General features: G+C 43.7%; 1 pseudogene across 1 annotated transcript in view; it reads right to left on the bottom strand.

Moving 5' to 3' along the window:
* LOC144752259 (uncharacterized) overlaps positions 1–15,770 on the bottom strand; it is a 133,803-nt pseudogene that overhangs the window by 66,351 nt on the left and 51,682 nt on the right. The window contains exon 4 of the transcript XR_013594077.1: positions 13,667–15,627. The product of XR_013594077.1 is annotated as an uncharacterized LOC144752259 (transcript). The remainder of the gene's footprint in view (positions 1–13,666; positions 15,628–15,770) is intronic.

The following is a 15,770-nucleotide window of genomic DNA, read 5'->3' on the forward strand; positions in this document are numbered from 1 at the left end:
GTCCAGTTTCATGCCAGAGCTGGGGCTGGAGTGCCCCAGCAACTGGTTTGAACCGGGCTATGCATGGAGCACCTTGTGTGCCCCAGGCAGTGTCTAGATGTATTCACTGAATGCAGCCCTCCCTGCCCCAATACACAAAACCCCTGTCTGGGGAGGTGCCAGCACCTCCCTGTACAGGAAACCTATTGTCCAGGCCTCCCCTGCCGGGGTTTCATCCAGCAACAGGAGGTCAGACTCGTGTCTGTGGCAGCAGCATCCATTTTGTGATGACAGGGCTCAGTTTAACTTTAACCGGGTAAACCAGTAACTACATGTCTTTTCCCTCTAGAAGGGTGTTTGACACATTACACGACATGTTTTGATAAAACCAAACCAAAGTTATAATTAACCGCGAGGATTATATTGCACTTAAGAGTATATGGTATGGCTATATCTTAGAACAGCTATAAGGAGATGGTTCTGAAAGCTGCAGAGGGGCTCAGCTCATGCCAGAGCACCCTCTCACATAAAACCAAGCACTCTGCCTCCAAGATTGTCGAGGCCTACCATAGGAGTGGCTTATAGGTGTATATGTGTCTATATGTAAAGGTAGATATAGGTATACTATATCTAAGTAAGGGGTGATTACACCACCTTAACCAGGCAGTGTGAACAGACCTGTGGTGTCAGTTTGGAAGGCAAACCAGGGGTTGCACAATACATGCTGCAGCCCCTGGTAGGCCTAGGGTGCACCTATGCCCTGGGTACCTATGGTACACTATACAGGAGCTCACACGGGTTACCCAGTAACCTATCTGGTATGCACCTAAAGTGCATGGTATCAATTTAGAGAGACCAGCTGGACTGTGGGTCTGATTAGTGGGCCCACAGCCACATTAAAGTCGAAAAACCAGAAAATCACAGCAAAAAGTAGGGTGACCATAGGAAGCAGACCCTACTCTCCTACAATATGCAAGCTCATAAATACATAACAATAATAATGCGTACTCCTACGATGCAGAGGCTAACTAGATGTACCTAAATTAACCAAGCATGTATGTATGTGTACAGCCAAGAACCCCCCTAAGATAAAACCAACCCTATTGCCTGGTGTGAGAGAATGAAGGATCCCGTCTTGGTCCCGAGATGGACACCACGCGAGGGATGTCAGACCACTGCGTGCTGGAGTGTCTGCGTGCAGGTACCTCAGTGTCTCGCGTCAGGGTATCAGCATGGAAGTCTTTCTCCTCTGCCCGCTCCAGCAAAGATATGGTGTTCATATACCCAAAAGATGCCCTCAGGGGTTCTACCTTGCTGTGTCATGTCGGCCAAGGATGACGAAAGGGATGACCCTTATACATAGTTATTATGCAAAAGATGGTAATCCTGATGTGATTCTGAGAATCATCATGCATAATAAATGAGGCTAGATTTCAAGGAAAACAACACGACATTTATGCAGCACCTAACTAGGTAAACGTTCAATACCAAAACCCGTTTTGTAGTACAATGGCAGGGAAAATGTAGGTGAAAGGTCAGGTGACAGCCCAGGCCTATATTGGGGTACATTACAAATCATAACACAGACTCCTCATCTGACATGACGATATACTAAAAACTAGGGAATGTCCTTCTAATCAATCATAAAAACATTTCTAAAAGGTTCAGATTAAACATTTCTAAAGTTTATAAAAAGAAAAATGTGTAAAAAGCTCTATAAGTCCTTTAAACATCTTTATAAGTCCTTTAAAATATGTTCACATATAAAGCTTGAACAATTGAGTGCGTCTAAAAGCCATGGTGCTCAGTAATAGTATAGAAGCAATTTTGGTTGTTTTGGAAAAAGGTTGAATTCTTCCCAGCACACTGAGAGCCAAATGCTTATGTGTCCTGTGTGGGAGATGAACCATCACTGTTGCTTGCTATATATACAAATCCTCTGCACACGTTAAAAAGTAAATCCATAAAGTTACATTAAATATCACAATGAGGATGCTTGACTTTATATTTTCAAATGTCTTTAATTCAAGATCTGTGATCCTCCTTAGTGAACACGTGTTCAGACTGCTGATTTGCACGGTGAACACGCCACAGCTTGGAGATCTGAAGGGTTCCACCTAAATATTGGTGGAAGGGGCAACTCTTCTAAAAGAAACTCCCTTATATTTGGAAGCATATTTAGCTCTCCGGGCAAGAGACTAAGGGCCATATGTATCAAAAAGCCATATCTGCTGCTCTGTATATTTGCTGCTCTGTTATAATTGTATCTGTCGCCTCGATGTCAGCTACTAGGTGTTTCAGGAATTGGCGACCTCCTTATTCTGTACCCTGCAATGAAAGCTAGGGACAGATGTCTTGTTTATCAAGCAAAATATCTCTTAAATTAGTTGTAACATCCTCAGTGCCCTCCGCCTAGCTTGAGAAGCCAGTTCTCTATGAACACCCACCATGTCATACAGGACAGGCAGCCAAGTCGACAGGAAGTCGTATTTCTTTACTTGAATGTCATTGGTTCACAAAGCCTTCCATATCAAAAGTGCCATGGTGGACGTACCTCTGGCTCCATGGATGGGCAATACTCTTTCTAGCATTTAACACCAACTAAATGTTTCATTTCCAAGTTCTGAAAGTGACCTCGTCCTAGGCTTCCAGACATTGACCTTGTGTGCTCGGCTGTATATCAAAACAGCTTTATAGGCATATCGGCTAGCATCTGTTTTAAAGAGAAATGGTTTACCCATTCAAAAAACAAAAATAATCATTTTAATTTCCCAATTCTTGATGGCAAATGTTTTGGCTCTCTAAAATTACCAAATGACTCAGCCTCACTCTAGTAATCATATTCAACTGTATTCATTTATTGATATGGTCCCCTGACTTCAGAAGTATTGGTGTGAAAATGCACACGAAATGAGGAGGTTTTAACACAATTCCATACACATATTTGAGCCGAATAAACAGTGAGATGTCAGTGATCCATGTTCTAATCACCTACACTCAGTGACAACAAGATCATCAAAATGATTCCGTGAACTTTCTCCTTAAAATTTCAGCAGATCTCGTCAATAACAAAAACATACTTCAGTATGGACTACTTACATACCCATATCTTGGCCCAGTGCAGGAGGGCTTTCAGTTCCTTTCTAGTCAATAAACATTTAAAGTTAAGCTCCCATACTACTATGGAATTATTATCCCCTAGAGCAACCCACAGAACTTTCTATACAACAGAAGCTCAAGCAGGTCCGACTCAGAAACACCAGTGGAGGGTGCCATAGATTGCTTTTGCTAGACTTTTAGCACTGTATGCTCTCACAAGGGCTTACAAAAACAGCCTTACCTACTATGAAAAAAGTTTAAAATGCCCGGTTAGTCTGGGACATGGGTAGACCAACATTGTAGATATGAAACCCAATCCTTAAATAACTGTAGCTTTATAACTGTTCTCCCTTTCAAGGTGCTCATAGCTTTCAGAGAAACTTATTGTACTCGGCTCCTTCATTCCACATCCATCACAGATACTGTTGGATCGAACACCCAGTATATAAAGCTGCACTAAATAAGAACCTTTAAACAAAGTTATTTTTTGAATATGACAAATGTATGTTTACATCCCTCTTGTAGCAAAATACATTCAAGTACTGAACAATTTGTAGTATTTATATGGATTATTAACAAAGGGAGTGCAAGCCGAAAGGCATATTTTTAGCGTTCCTAAAAAATAATGCATTGGTTGGGTAACAATGACTGAATTAAATGTAGTGTAGTACTGATCTCTGAATTACCAGTATCACTTCTCTTTCCAGCAACACAGGAGAGCTAGTACCATCTCTAATAAAGAAACATTGTCTGTCCAGGGACACACTGTCAAGTTGAACCCCCTTCTTCAACTACCATGTGTGCCAGACTCGCCGTAATTCTGCCGGCTATGCACAGATATTGGTCTTAGGCTCACTGTGCCACAGTATTCAAGCTAGCCTGGCTGATGAGGAGTGATACCTCGAAACTGATCTTAGGATGCTTGTTTCTAGTCCAGGGAGGACTTGCCTTGGCAGCTAGGGCTGGATTGCTTCCAATGAGGAGCAGGGTCAAGACTGATTTGCATATGGCTGGCTCTAAATTGGGGTGGCATAGTGAGCAAAAGAACAATGGATTAAAGCCATATCTCTTGACTGGGGTCAATGTTTGATTTGTTCCTCATTCCATCCAGCATTTGTGTGTCTTTTGCTTTCTCGCTCTAGGTGCGCCGGGTATGCCCAGATTTGGCTCCCGGGCTCACTGTGCCACTGTTCCAACCTAGCCTCGCTGATGGGGGGTGTTACCCCAAAACTGGTCCTAGAATGTTTATTTCTAGTCTAGGGAGGACCGACCTTGCTTGGCAGTTCGAGATGGACTGTTCCCATGAGGAGCAGGGTCAAGTCTACTATGCATATGGCTGGGTCTAATCTTGGATAGCATGGTGAGCTAAAGAAGGATGGATTGAACCCAGATCTCTTGACAGGGGGGTGAATGTTTGATTTGTTCCTCATTCCGTCCATCATTTGTGTGTCTTTAGCATTCTTGCGTAAGTGGTTTGGTCAGACATGAGTCCCGGGCTCACTGGGCCACCGAATTGAACCTGACCTGGCTGATGAGTGGGGATACGCTGAAACCGTTCTCAGGTTGCTCGTTTCTGGTCCAGGGAGGACCTGGTTAGGCAGTTCGGGTTGGACAGTTCCCAATGAGGAGCAGGGTCAAGACAGATTTGCATATGGCTGGATCTAAACTGGGATGGCATGATGAGCAAAGGAACAATGGATTTGCTCTTCCAATAGATCTGTCCTGTCGCTCTAGCTGGTTCATTGTACTGTTGTTGTGTCTTCTCTTTCTACTTTTGTCTATCCCTGGCGCCGGGAAACCCATTGCGGGTAGCTGTTGCACATTATAGGTTCAAATAAATAAATAAATAAATAAATAAATAAAATAAATACATTTGAATCAGATCTCCTGACTGTGGATGAATGTTTGATTTGTTCTGCATTCCCTCCATCATTTGAGTGTCTTCTGTAGACTCCCTGCAGACAGCACAAAGTATCTTGATAGTGTAGGGGAGCAATCTCATTCTTTACAGCAGTCAAATACTATAAATCCAAATTAGTTTTTGTTTTATTACATATCCAAAAACATACAATGTTGTTACCATTTAAAATCTAGTAATTATTATGTACATTCTATAGTGTCATGATTAATTCCAACTATATAATAGTATGGTGCAATCAATCTCTTTTTAGGTCTCGCTGATCCAGCGCACATGCGCTGTCAGCGAGACATTTAGAAGCTGGCTTTTAAAAGTGCTACTTTTGCCAGCCACCAGCTTGCTGTCACACGCACAAGCGCGTGCGACGTGCACAGCTGCCATGTGGCTTTCTGTAATGGCTTATTAAGCCTTACAGTGCGTGCGTGATTCCCCCCCTCCTCGTCAGCTCTTCATTTCCCTTTCACTTTCGTGCGGCCTACTAACCCCTCCCCATCCCACTCCCTCTTTGTCAGCTGTTCATTTCCCTTTCACTTTTGCGCCGCGCTGCTGCCTACCCCCTCTCTCTCCCTCCTGGTCAGCTCTTCATTTCCCTTTCACGCCGCACGGCCGTGTCACTTTCACGGCCACACGGCTATTGCTTGTTCCATCTACCATTTATTCTTCCTCTTCCTAGTTCTCCTTGTGTAAATCTCTCCCTGCCACTTCAATGTTCTCTTCTCCGTTTTTTCATGTCTCTCTGGATTCAGCAGAACACTGAGCGTCAGGCTGTTCCCCTTTCCTCTCTGGTATAAACTTTAGAAATCGCCGGTCTGTCTTCTAGGCGGAGACTGCAGAAAGTAGGGACCTGGGCGTCTGCCAAACGGCAGCGGACGTCCTGTCTGCTCTATGTATAGCGCCCAGAGGCCCAGTCACTGCTGCTTGGCGCATTACCCGCCTCCAGCAAACTCGGAATCAGGCTGCCAGCCTGTAGCGCTGCGAGGGCCGAGTCGGTGCGCTCTTTCTAACTCTTGCTGTGTGTGAGCATGTATCTACGCTCTCTTTGGAGTTAAAGAACAGCGGGCGACCTGTGAAGAGGGTCAGTGGAGGTCATGCGTGTTCACGTGCACAAAGGCTGCAGCAGAGCGCACTATGCTGGCATTGGTTACAGTTGTACAGTGCATGGAAGGCAGTCTTTGTGGCACCCTCTCACAGACCCCACTGAGGTTTGGACATCGCCTTGCAGTAATAACAGCTGCTCTCTCGGCGCTGCACAAAGCCTAAGTACCACGGTGTGCAATGGAAGCTGCAACACTCACTAGATATAGTGCCTAGAGGCAGCACACGTACATCACACTGTATCAGCTGAGCACTCGTGGGAGTGCAGCCATCACTAAGCACTGCGCTGCTGCTGGCTTCGAGGCGCTAGGTGTGTGCCCAGATGTCACTCATCCACACTCTCCCTCTCATCCTGTCTTCCACTTCCCTTCTCCTCTATTGCAATCCCTTCCCTCTCTCTCCACCCCCCTTTCTTGTGCCTCCTCCAGTTCACACTTGCTCCCTCTCCCTTCATGTCTGGGGCATGTTCACAGCTTGAAAATACTCTAAACGAATAGCACCACTTAGCAATGCTTCCGAGAAACACAGCTTGGAAGTGTTTCTTGAAATAAATCGACTTTCTATAAGTAGGAACCGGAAAGACGCTGGTTGGCCATAGTGTCTTTAAAATATCACTACCAGCAACGCAGCCTTGCTATTATCTTTAATGTGGGTGATGGATTTTAGCATTCTTTTTCTTTATTTTTTGTCAAGGGGGAACAATTGCTAGCAACATTTTAGATTTCCAGAACTCATTACACACGTGGGATTTTGTGATTTCCTCTTCTAAAAACGTACTTGTTGAAGTGTGCTGTGCTTTATGAGGGGAGTTTGGCCTTGAATGAAAAATTTGACTATGTAGGCATGACAGAAGCCTGAAGGCAGGCTGGCTCTCTGAAGAACAACTATTGTAAACGCAAGTAAACAGATAATGTCAGATGCAATGTGTCCATACCACGAAGCTGTGCATGGACCCCAGCACACCCAAACTCCAGCCTCTGGCAAGCATAGCACTGACATATCATGTTCGCTGCCGCATTTCTGTTTATCCAGGATGTGCATTTATGTAAAATGGATGTTTATAATACTTATTAATCCGTGGGTTTCAGTAATCAATTAATTGCATCCAATCGCATAGCCAATAGGTCTCACCTTTGAGACCTTATAAGTATTTAGTTATGCAGCACAATATCCTTGGTGCAACAACATCAACTGTTGCATGGCTAAACACTTATAAGGTCCCAAGGGCGAGATCTATTGGCTATGCCAATGCTTCTTTTAATTTCCTTTTAGAACAATCATTTCAAAATGCAGCTCCATCAGCCATCTGCCATCTACAACTGTCTCCCACGAATGTACAATGGTGATTTTGTTCACTTTGTGCTCGGCCTTGCTATCAGACATTGGGAGGCTCTGTGACTTGTTAATGATCCGTCACTCTTCTGCAGAGAAGCCCTGTGCTCAGCCCGGCAATCACACAGCATGTGGGTCGAAGACTTCGTTAATAATTCATCTATGGTGAACAGAAGTCTGCCTGGCTATCACACAGCTGCAGCAGCTCTGTGACCTTCATTATTGATCCTGCTCTCTTCTGAAGTGGAGCCTTGTGCTCGGCCTGGCTATCACACAGCTGCAGCTCTGAGACCTTCATCAGTGATCCTGCACTCTTCTGTAGTGAAGTACTCGTCTGGCTATCACACAGCTGCAGCTCTGTGACCTTCATTATTGATCCTGCACTCTTCTGAAGTGTGCTTGGCCTGGCTATCACACAGCTGCAGCTCTGTGACCATCATTATTGATCCTGCACTCTTCTGAAGTGTGCTCGGCCTGGCTATCACACAGCTGCAGCTCTGTGACCTTCATTATTGATCCTGCACTCTTCTGAAGTGTGCTCGTCCGGGCTATCAAAAAGCTGCAGCTCTGAGACCTTCATCACTGATCCTGCACTCTTCTGTAGTGAAGTACTCGGTCTGGCTATCACACAGCTGCAGCTCTGTGACCTTCATTATTGATCCTGCACTCTTCTGAAGTGTGCTCGGCCTGGCTATCACACAGCTGCAGCTCTGAGACCTTCATCACTGATCCTGCACTCTTCTGTAGTGAAGTACTCGGTCTGGCTATCACACAGCTGCAGCTCTGTGACCTTCATTATTGATCCTGCACTCTTCTGAAGTGAAGCCTTGTGCTGGGCCTGGCTATCACACAGCTGCAGCTCTGTACCTTTATTATTGATCCTGCACTCTTCGGGGGTGAAGTACTCGGTATGTCTGTCACACAGCTGCAGCACTGTGACCTTCATTATTGATCCTGCTCTCTTCTGAAGTGTGCTCGGCCTGGCTATCTCAAAGCTGCAGCTCTGTGACCTTCATTATTGATCCTGCACTCTTCTGAAATGTGCTCGGCTTGGCTATCACACAGCAGCAGTTCTGCGACCTTCATTACTGATCCTGCACTCTCCTGAAGTGTGCTCGGCCTGGCTATCACACAGCTGCTGCTTCCTTATTGATCCTGCACTCTTCTGAAATAAAGCTGCGTGCACAGGGCTGCACCTCTACGACCTTCATCATTATGTTTTTGATAAATCTTTTTTATTGAGAGAAACAACGAAAAACAATATGAAAAGAATACAAAAACATAAAAAGAGAGCAGTTGTCAAGATAGTCGAATCACATTAAATAAACACAAGGTACCTATAATCAATAATAGAAAGAAGCGTCACTGATAATATTTCGGTCACATACTAGTATTAAACCTTAAAGTGTCTTGTTATCAATATTAAATGGGGAACCATCACCAAAGGGAGTGCGCAGAAGACCTGCTTTCGTTCCCGGGGCCCCATATTTTTGTCCATTTACCTGGGCATCCCCTGCTCTCTTATACCACTCTTTCAGCCTGCATGCACCAGTCAATGTCGGCTGCCCAGTCCCTGTTTTGGGGCACCATTGGAGGAATTGTTCTGGCTATGTTGAGTTTTGCTATTATAGAGCCCAGCGAAACCCATTTTTGTTCAGTTCGAGAGAGGTCAGTGGCGTCCCAAATGTTTAGGAGACAAAGTCAAAGAGAGGTTTCTATAGGTTTATGGCATATTTGGGACATGGTGAACAAAATCGCACTCCAGTACTGTTGAAGAACAGGCCAGTCCCACCACTGGTGTTAGATGGTGCCCGTGGAACCGCAGCCTCGGGGACAGAGTTGGGAATCAGAGAGACCCATTTTAACAAGTACCGCGCAGTAATAGGCCCTGTGAAGTATTTTAAGCTGTATGAGCTTGAAGCGGGAACAGACAGCCACCTCCCGGGGAGAAGCCAGGGCCTCCCTCCAATCTTCGTCACATAAGTCTCCCACTTCATCGCACCATTTTGTGCGTAGTTTGTTGAGAGTCTCTGGTGAATTATTAAGTATTTTACGGTAGGTCAGGGCGATGGCCTTATCCGGGAGATAATCGTCTAGAAGCCTATCTTCCAGAGGCGAGGAGACGGGTAGATCGGAGCCCTTGGGAATTGCCTTACACAATGCACTACATGCCTGATGATAACAAAACGTTTCCCTCTCAAGCAGTTGGTATTTTAATTGTAGCTCGCCGAGTGGAACCACCGCACCTTTTGCTCACAGGTACCCAACCGTGGACAGACCAGTCAAATCCCACTTTTCAAACCCTGGATAACCCGAGAGCATACCCAATTGGCACGATTCCAGCAATTAAGTAACCTGCGTAATTTTCCCCTTCCAACCCAGCGTGACGGTTGCCGCATGCCAGGTCGAAACTGTGGTAGAGGTCGGAGTATATGTTGGGTAGATGTCCGAGCCCTCCATTCAATGCTCGTAGGGAATTTGCCCGCAGATATATTAAGCCTGTCCATCCTGTATGCTGGATCCATAAGAGGACGGTGGGCCCAGTGATTGAGGACCATTAATTGTGAGGCCCAGTAATATGCTTTAATCGCCGGGAGAGCAATACCCCATCATACCAACTTTGTGTAAGTTTGGTCAGGGCACTTCGGGCGTGCTGCCATTCCATAGTAGCGAGTCGACCTCAGAATCAACCATCTGGAAGTAGTGGGCAGGGACGGGATATGGCGTGTTCTGCAGGGCATTAAGGAAACAGGGGAGTGCTTTCATTTTAAAAAGGATACAGAAAAGGGGGTGGTGATGAACAGAGTGTCTGAATTAAGCAGACCACTCTTACCCAGTCCAAAGATCAGGGCTTGATCCATCACCGTTATTTATCTCACTGCCCCATCCCAGCTCAGAACCTGGCTATATGCAAATTAGTCTGTCCTTGGCCCAGTGCATCATGGGAACAGGGCAGACCAAACTACCAAGCCAATTCTTCACCAGAAAGGAGACAAGCTACCGGGGACCGGTTTCTGGCATTTCAGCCTCTTCGGCCCGGCTTGCTTGAATCCTGATGGAGCAGTGAGAAAGGGACTCATGTCTGAGTATACCCTGCCACACCTATAGTGGCCAAAAACGATACAGAAAAGGGGGTGGTGATGACCACCCCTTGTTGTAATTCATTTAAAAAAAGGCAGCTCTATCCAATAGAGTAAGGGACAGTGTCTTCCAGTGCTGCACGTCAGCCTGGAGGCAATGCAGGGGAGGCAGGAGATTCTTCTGATAGAAAACATCTTCGTTCCTCGTGACATAAATGCCCAGATAGCGGAAACCGCCCATGATTATATCGGTGCTGCTGCCCGGGCGAAGACTTGGGGGCTCTCCACTGAGGACATAAATCAATGACTTGTCCCAGTTAATTATATAACCCGAGTACTGACGAAAGAGGGCAAGATTATGCAATAACCTGTGAATTGAGGATCGAGGGTTGGCCAGGTACAGGAGAATATCATCGGCATAAAAGGAGATCCTACCCGACCTGTCCAGAGACGAGTTGTTGCCTGGGTTTTTCGTAGCCAAGCGTAGGACCAGGTTTCTTTGAGATTTTAACTTTTTTGTCGCGAATGAAATGCGAGGTTGTGTTATGTGCTGACGAGTACGGCTCGTAGACGGAAATTCGGACTATGATCATCATTTGTTCTTAAGGTGTGAAAAAACCATTTAGGAAATTTAATAACAAAGTGGACCTTTGAATTAGGAAAAGACAAATTGTGAACAACCAAGTATAATGAGTTATCAAAAATATATGTTTATTTGCACCAACCGTTTATCAAAAAAGCATTTGCAATGCAATTGCGAAGGAGATGATCAATATTCAGCACATAGTTGGTACATGGTCCCTACTGAAGATATACAGGCATACTTCCACATTCATCCAGTGCCTATTTCTATATAGATGCACTGTCTAATTTTTAACATAATTGTATAACAGTTGCTACATCATAAGGACAGACCAAAAGAGTAACATCAATTCAATTGTTGTCACATAGTTTCACAGTTAAAACGTAATCATAATTTTCATGGCTGAAGAATTTCGTCTCCTCATTTGTTCTACATCAGAGCTTCTGAGGGAAACGTCATGCACTGCAAGGGTTAACCCAGAGAGCTGCAGCTCACATTCTCCTGCTTCAGAGGTAAATGTCAGCACTACAAGGGTTAACCCAGAGAGCTGCAGCTCACATTCTCCTGCTTTCACATCTCCTTTTCTAAACAGTGCTCTGGCCGCTGTCACAGAACCAATGATGCATAAAATGACCAAAACCACAGTCAGCTCTGAAGAATCTTCAGTTTGTGCTTGTTAAATTGTTTTGAGTGTGTTGGGTTTATATGTTTTAGTACTAATCTATAAAATTAGCTGAAAATACCCTTGTTAGTCCAAGCATTGTTCATGGTGTTGATTTTACAGGTAGCATGGTCAGGTGTGCTCGGATTTCTTTAGTTAAAACTCTCACAGAATAAAAACCAACAATGTTTCTTTACTTTTAGTTCACATTGTGCTAGTCTCCCAATGGGTTTCCTGATATTTCAGGTTTTTCCTAGCTGTACGGAAATAAACAATAGCAGAGAATAGACACTTTCATTGATGGTGATGGTGGAGTGCTCGCTGATTTATTTTTAGGTTTGAAGATCGACAAAAGCTTTTTGCACGTTCACTGCCAATATGTATTTTCTCCTGTATGTCTTCGCTGATGAATCATTAATATTGAAGAATCACGTAAGCTACTTCCACATTCCCTGCAATGGTATGGTTTTTCTCCAGTGTGTGTTTGCTGATGTCCATGTAGGACTGATAAGCGGCAAAATCTCTTCCCACATTCATTGCACTGAAATGGTTTTCTCCAGTGTGTGTTCGCTGATGTCCATGTAGGACTGATAAGCGGCAAAATCTCTTCCCACATTCATTGCACTGGAATGGTTTTGCCCCTGTGTCTGTTTGTTGATGATACATTAATCCTGAAGAGGAACTAAAACAACTTCCACATTCCCTGCAATGGTATGGTTTTACTCTAGTGTGCCTTCGCTGATGACTCATGAGTTTAGATGATTCCATAAAACTACTTCCACATTCACTGCAATGATATGGTTTTTCTCCAGTGTGTTTTCGTTGATGAACCTTTAATGTTGATGAGTCACTAAAACTACTTCCACATTCATTGCACTGGAATGGTTTTTCCCCTGTGTGTGTTTGTTGATGATACATTAATCCTAAAGAGGAACTAAAACTACTTCCACAGTCACTGCACTTGAATGGTTTTGTTGTGGAGACCCTGCACATACAGAACTATGCACAAGAAAATAGGCCTTTAGTGCAAGATTGGTTGTACCGCACTTACACCTAAGAACCCACAATCCCTAGACCGACTAGCTATAGTGTCTCATTAGCTCAGCAGACCTTCCGAAGATACCTAATGCTTAGACAAAGCCAGAACACGGACCTCCCGACCTCTCAGTCGCGGTAGCAATGTATTGCACACCCTTTTGCTCACTCACCCCTGCTTGTCCACACCAAATAATGCAGAGTCTATGTAAAGTTAAAAATGTTTATTGTTCAACTAACAAACTGTGCGTTGTTCAATAATGCAGTAAATGAGCTATCACCAGCAGAATAATACATAAGATAAAAACAATGATCAAAGTTACAATACCATAAAATAAGAAGGGGGAAATCATTCTGATTGACCAGTGGATATTACGGCTATAGCGCCTAGACCACCCTCCCCGGGTAGGAATATGTATATTATATAAAAGAAGATCTCTGGGCCAATTCTGGGGAAACCCTCACCACAGAATGTAGGAGTAAGGTTACATCATAGGCTCAGCAAGGCTCTAGTTCGTAGAAGGAAATCTTCTGTCTGTCTTGAGGAAGCTGCTGCGTGTTAGTATAATGCAAGCATTTCTCAATCCAAGAAGTGCCTAATATTATGTCTAGGTAGTACGGACTGACCAGAAATGGAAAGCACAGTGGCTTGATTTTCGACCTTGTATGCTGAGAGCAAACTATAACAATATGAGCTCATGTGGGCAGAAAAGCGTCTTGCACAAGAAGATACAGAGTGTTGTGTGCAAAAATAAAAAGACACACAGTTAAAATAGTTGCTAACTGAGGCTAACTTTAGCAAAGAATAGCGTGGCCGTAGGGGCCATACTAAAGTTTTTCCCCAGTGTGTGCTCGCTGATGCCGTTTTAGGTTTGATAAATCACAAAATCTCTTCCCACATTCATTGCACTGGAATGGTTTTTCCCCAGTGTGCGTTTTCTGATGCTGTTTTAGGTTTGATAAGTGACAAAATCTCTTCCCACATTCACTGCAGTGGTATGGTTTTTCCCCTGTGTGTGTTCTCTAATTGAGTTTTAGGTATGATAATTGACTAAAGTGCTTCCCACATTCACTGCAATGGTATGGTTTTTCCCCAGTGTGTGCTCGCTGATGTATATGTAGGACTGATAAGCGAAAAAATCTCTTCCCACATTCACTGCAATGGTATGGTTTTTCTCCAGTGTGTGTTCGCTGATGACTCCTTAATTTTGAAGATTCACTAAAACTACTTCCACATTCACTGCAATGGTATGGTTTTTCTCCAGTGTGTGTTCGTTGATGAATAATTAATGTTGAAGAGTAACTAAAACTACTTCCACATTCACTGCAATGATATGGTTTTTCCCCAGTGTGTGTTCGCTGATGTATATGTAGGACTGATAAGCGACAAAATCTCTTCCCACATTCATTGCACTTGAATGGTTTTTCCCCAGTGTGTGTTTTCTGATGCCGCTTTAGGTGCGACAATTCATAAAAACTCTTCAGACATTCACTGCAATGATATGGTTTTTCCCCTGTGTGTGTTTGTTGATGATACTTTAATCCTGAAGAAGATCTAAAACTACTTCCACATTCACTGCAGTGGTATGGTTTTTCCCCTGTGTGTGTTCTCTGATGGAGTTTTAGGTATGATAATTGACTAAAGTGCTTCCCACATTCACTACAATGGTATGGTTTTTCCCCAGTGTGTGTTCGCTGATGTATATGTAGGACTGATAAGCGAAAAAATCTCTTCCCACATTCATTGCACTGGAATGGTTTTTCCCCAGTGTGTGTTTTCTGATGCTGTGTTAGGTACCATAATTTAGGAAAGCTCTTCACACATTCACTGCAATTATATGGTTTTTCCCCTGTGTGTGTTTGCTGATGAAACCTAAATCCTGAAGAGGAACTGAAACTACTTCCACATTCACTGCAATTATATGGTTTTTCTCCAGTGTGTGTTCTCTGATGCTGTTTTAGGACAGATAATCGACTAAAGTTCTTCAGACATTCACTGCAATGATATGGTTTTTCTCCAGTGTGTGTTCTCTGATGCCGTTTTTGGTGTGATAATCGACTAAAGCTCTTCAGACATTCACTGCAAGGATATGGTTTTTCTCCAGTGTGTGTCCTCTGATGCCGTTTTAGGTGGGATAAATATATAAATCTCTTCCCACATTCATTGCACTTGAATGGTTTTACTCCAGTGTGTGTTCGCTGATGACTCATGAGTTTAGATGATTCCGTAAAACTACTTCCACATTCACTGCAATGATATGGTTTTTCCCCTGTGTGTGTTCGCTGCTGTTTTTTAGGCATGATCATTGACTAAAGCTACATTTGTATGCCTTTTTCCCTGTGTGTGTTATCTGATGCAGTTTTAGGCTTGGTAAATATACTCTGTGTAGTATATAGCAGAACCCCCATTTCCTTTAACTTTCAGTTAACTGTGCTTTTTGCTGGTTGCTGTGGAATGGCCTGAGGGAGTTTACAATACACACCTCTAGCCCTGAATGGTAGTCTGATATCACTTTAGGAAGCAGAGTACTGCTGAAACCACCTCATGATCAGAGCCGGTATTGGACATGTTTACACAAGAAGTGTTTGATCAGTGTTTCCTTAATTTTCTAGAGGTCATTTCTTCATCCTGAGGCACAGAGGTGCACAGCTGATACTTGTAGAACCACCGAATTTCCCTTCACGGTACTTCCAAGATCTGTCAGTTTATGTTCAGGTACCGCTCTCTCTGTCAGCACTTATGTTTTCCCTAATACTGGAACTCAATATTTCAGACTTTGCTTTTGCAGATTTACAGTATTATCTTCATTATTCTTAAACATTTTGTACAATCAAGGATTTTTTTCTGTTGGATGTAAAGAGATTTAAATTACTTAAATGAAAAATACAGGAATGTGCATACACAATTTTTAATTGATTGAAAAACCATCTAGTTTATTACTATTGTTGAAAATTATGAAGGCATATTTTACCATACACAGATATTTA

This window comes from Lissotriton helveticus, chromosome 1_1, assembly GCF_964261635.1.
Source record: "Lissotriton helveticus chromosome 1_1, aLisHel1.1, whole genome shotgun sequence".
In the NCBI taxonomy this organism is placed as follows: domain Eukaryota; kingdom Metazoa; phylum Chordata; class Amphibia; order Caudata; family Salamandridae; genus Lissotriton; species Lissotriton helveticus.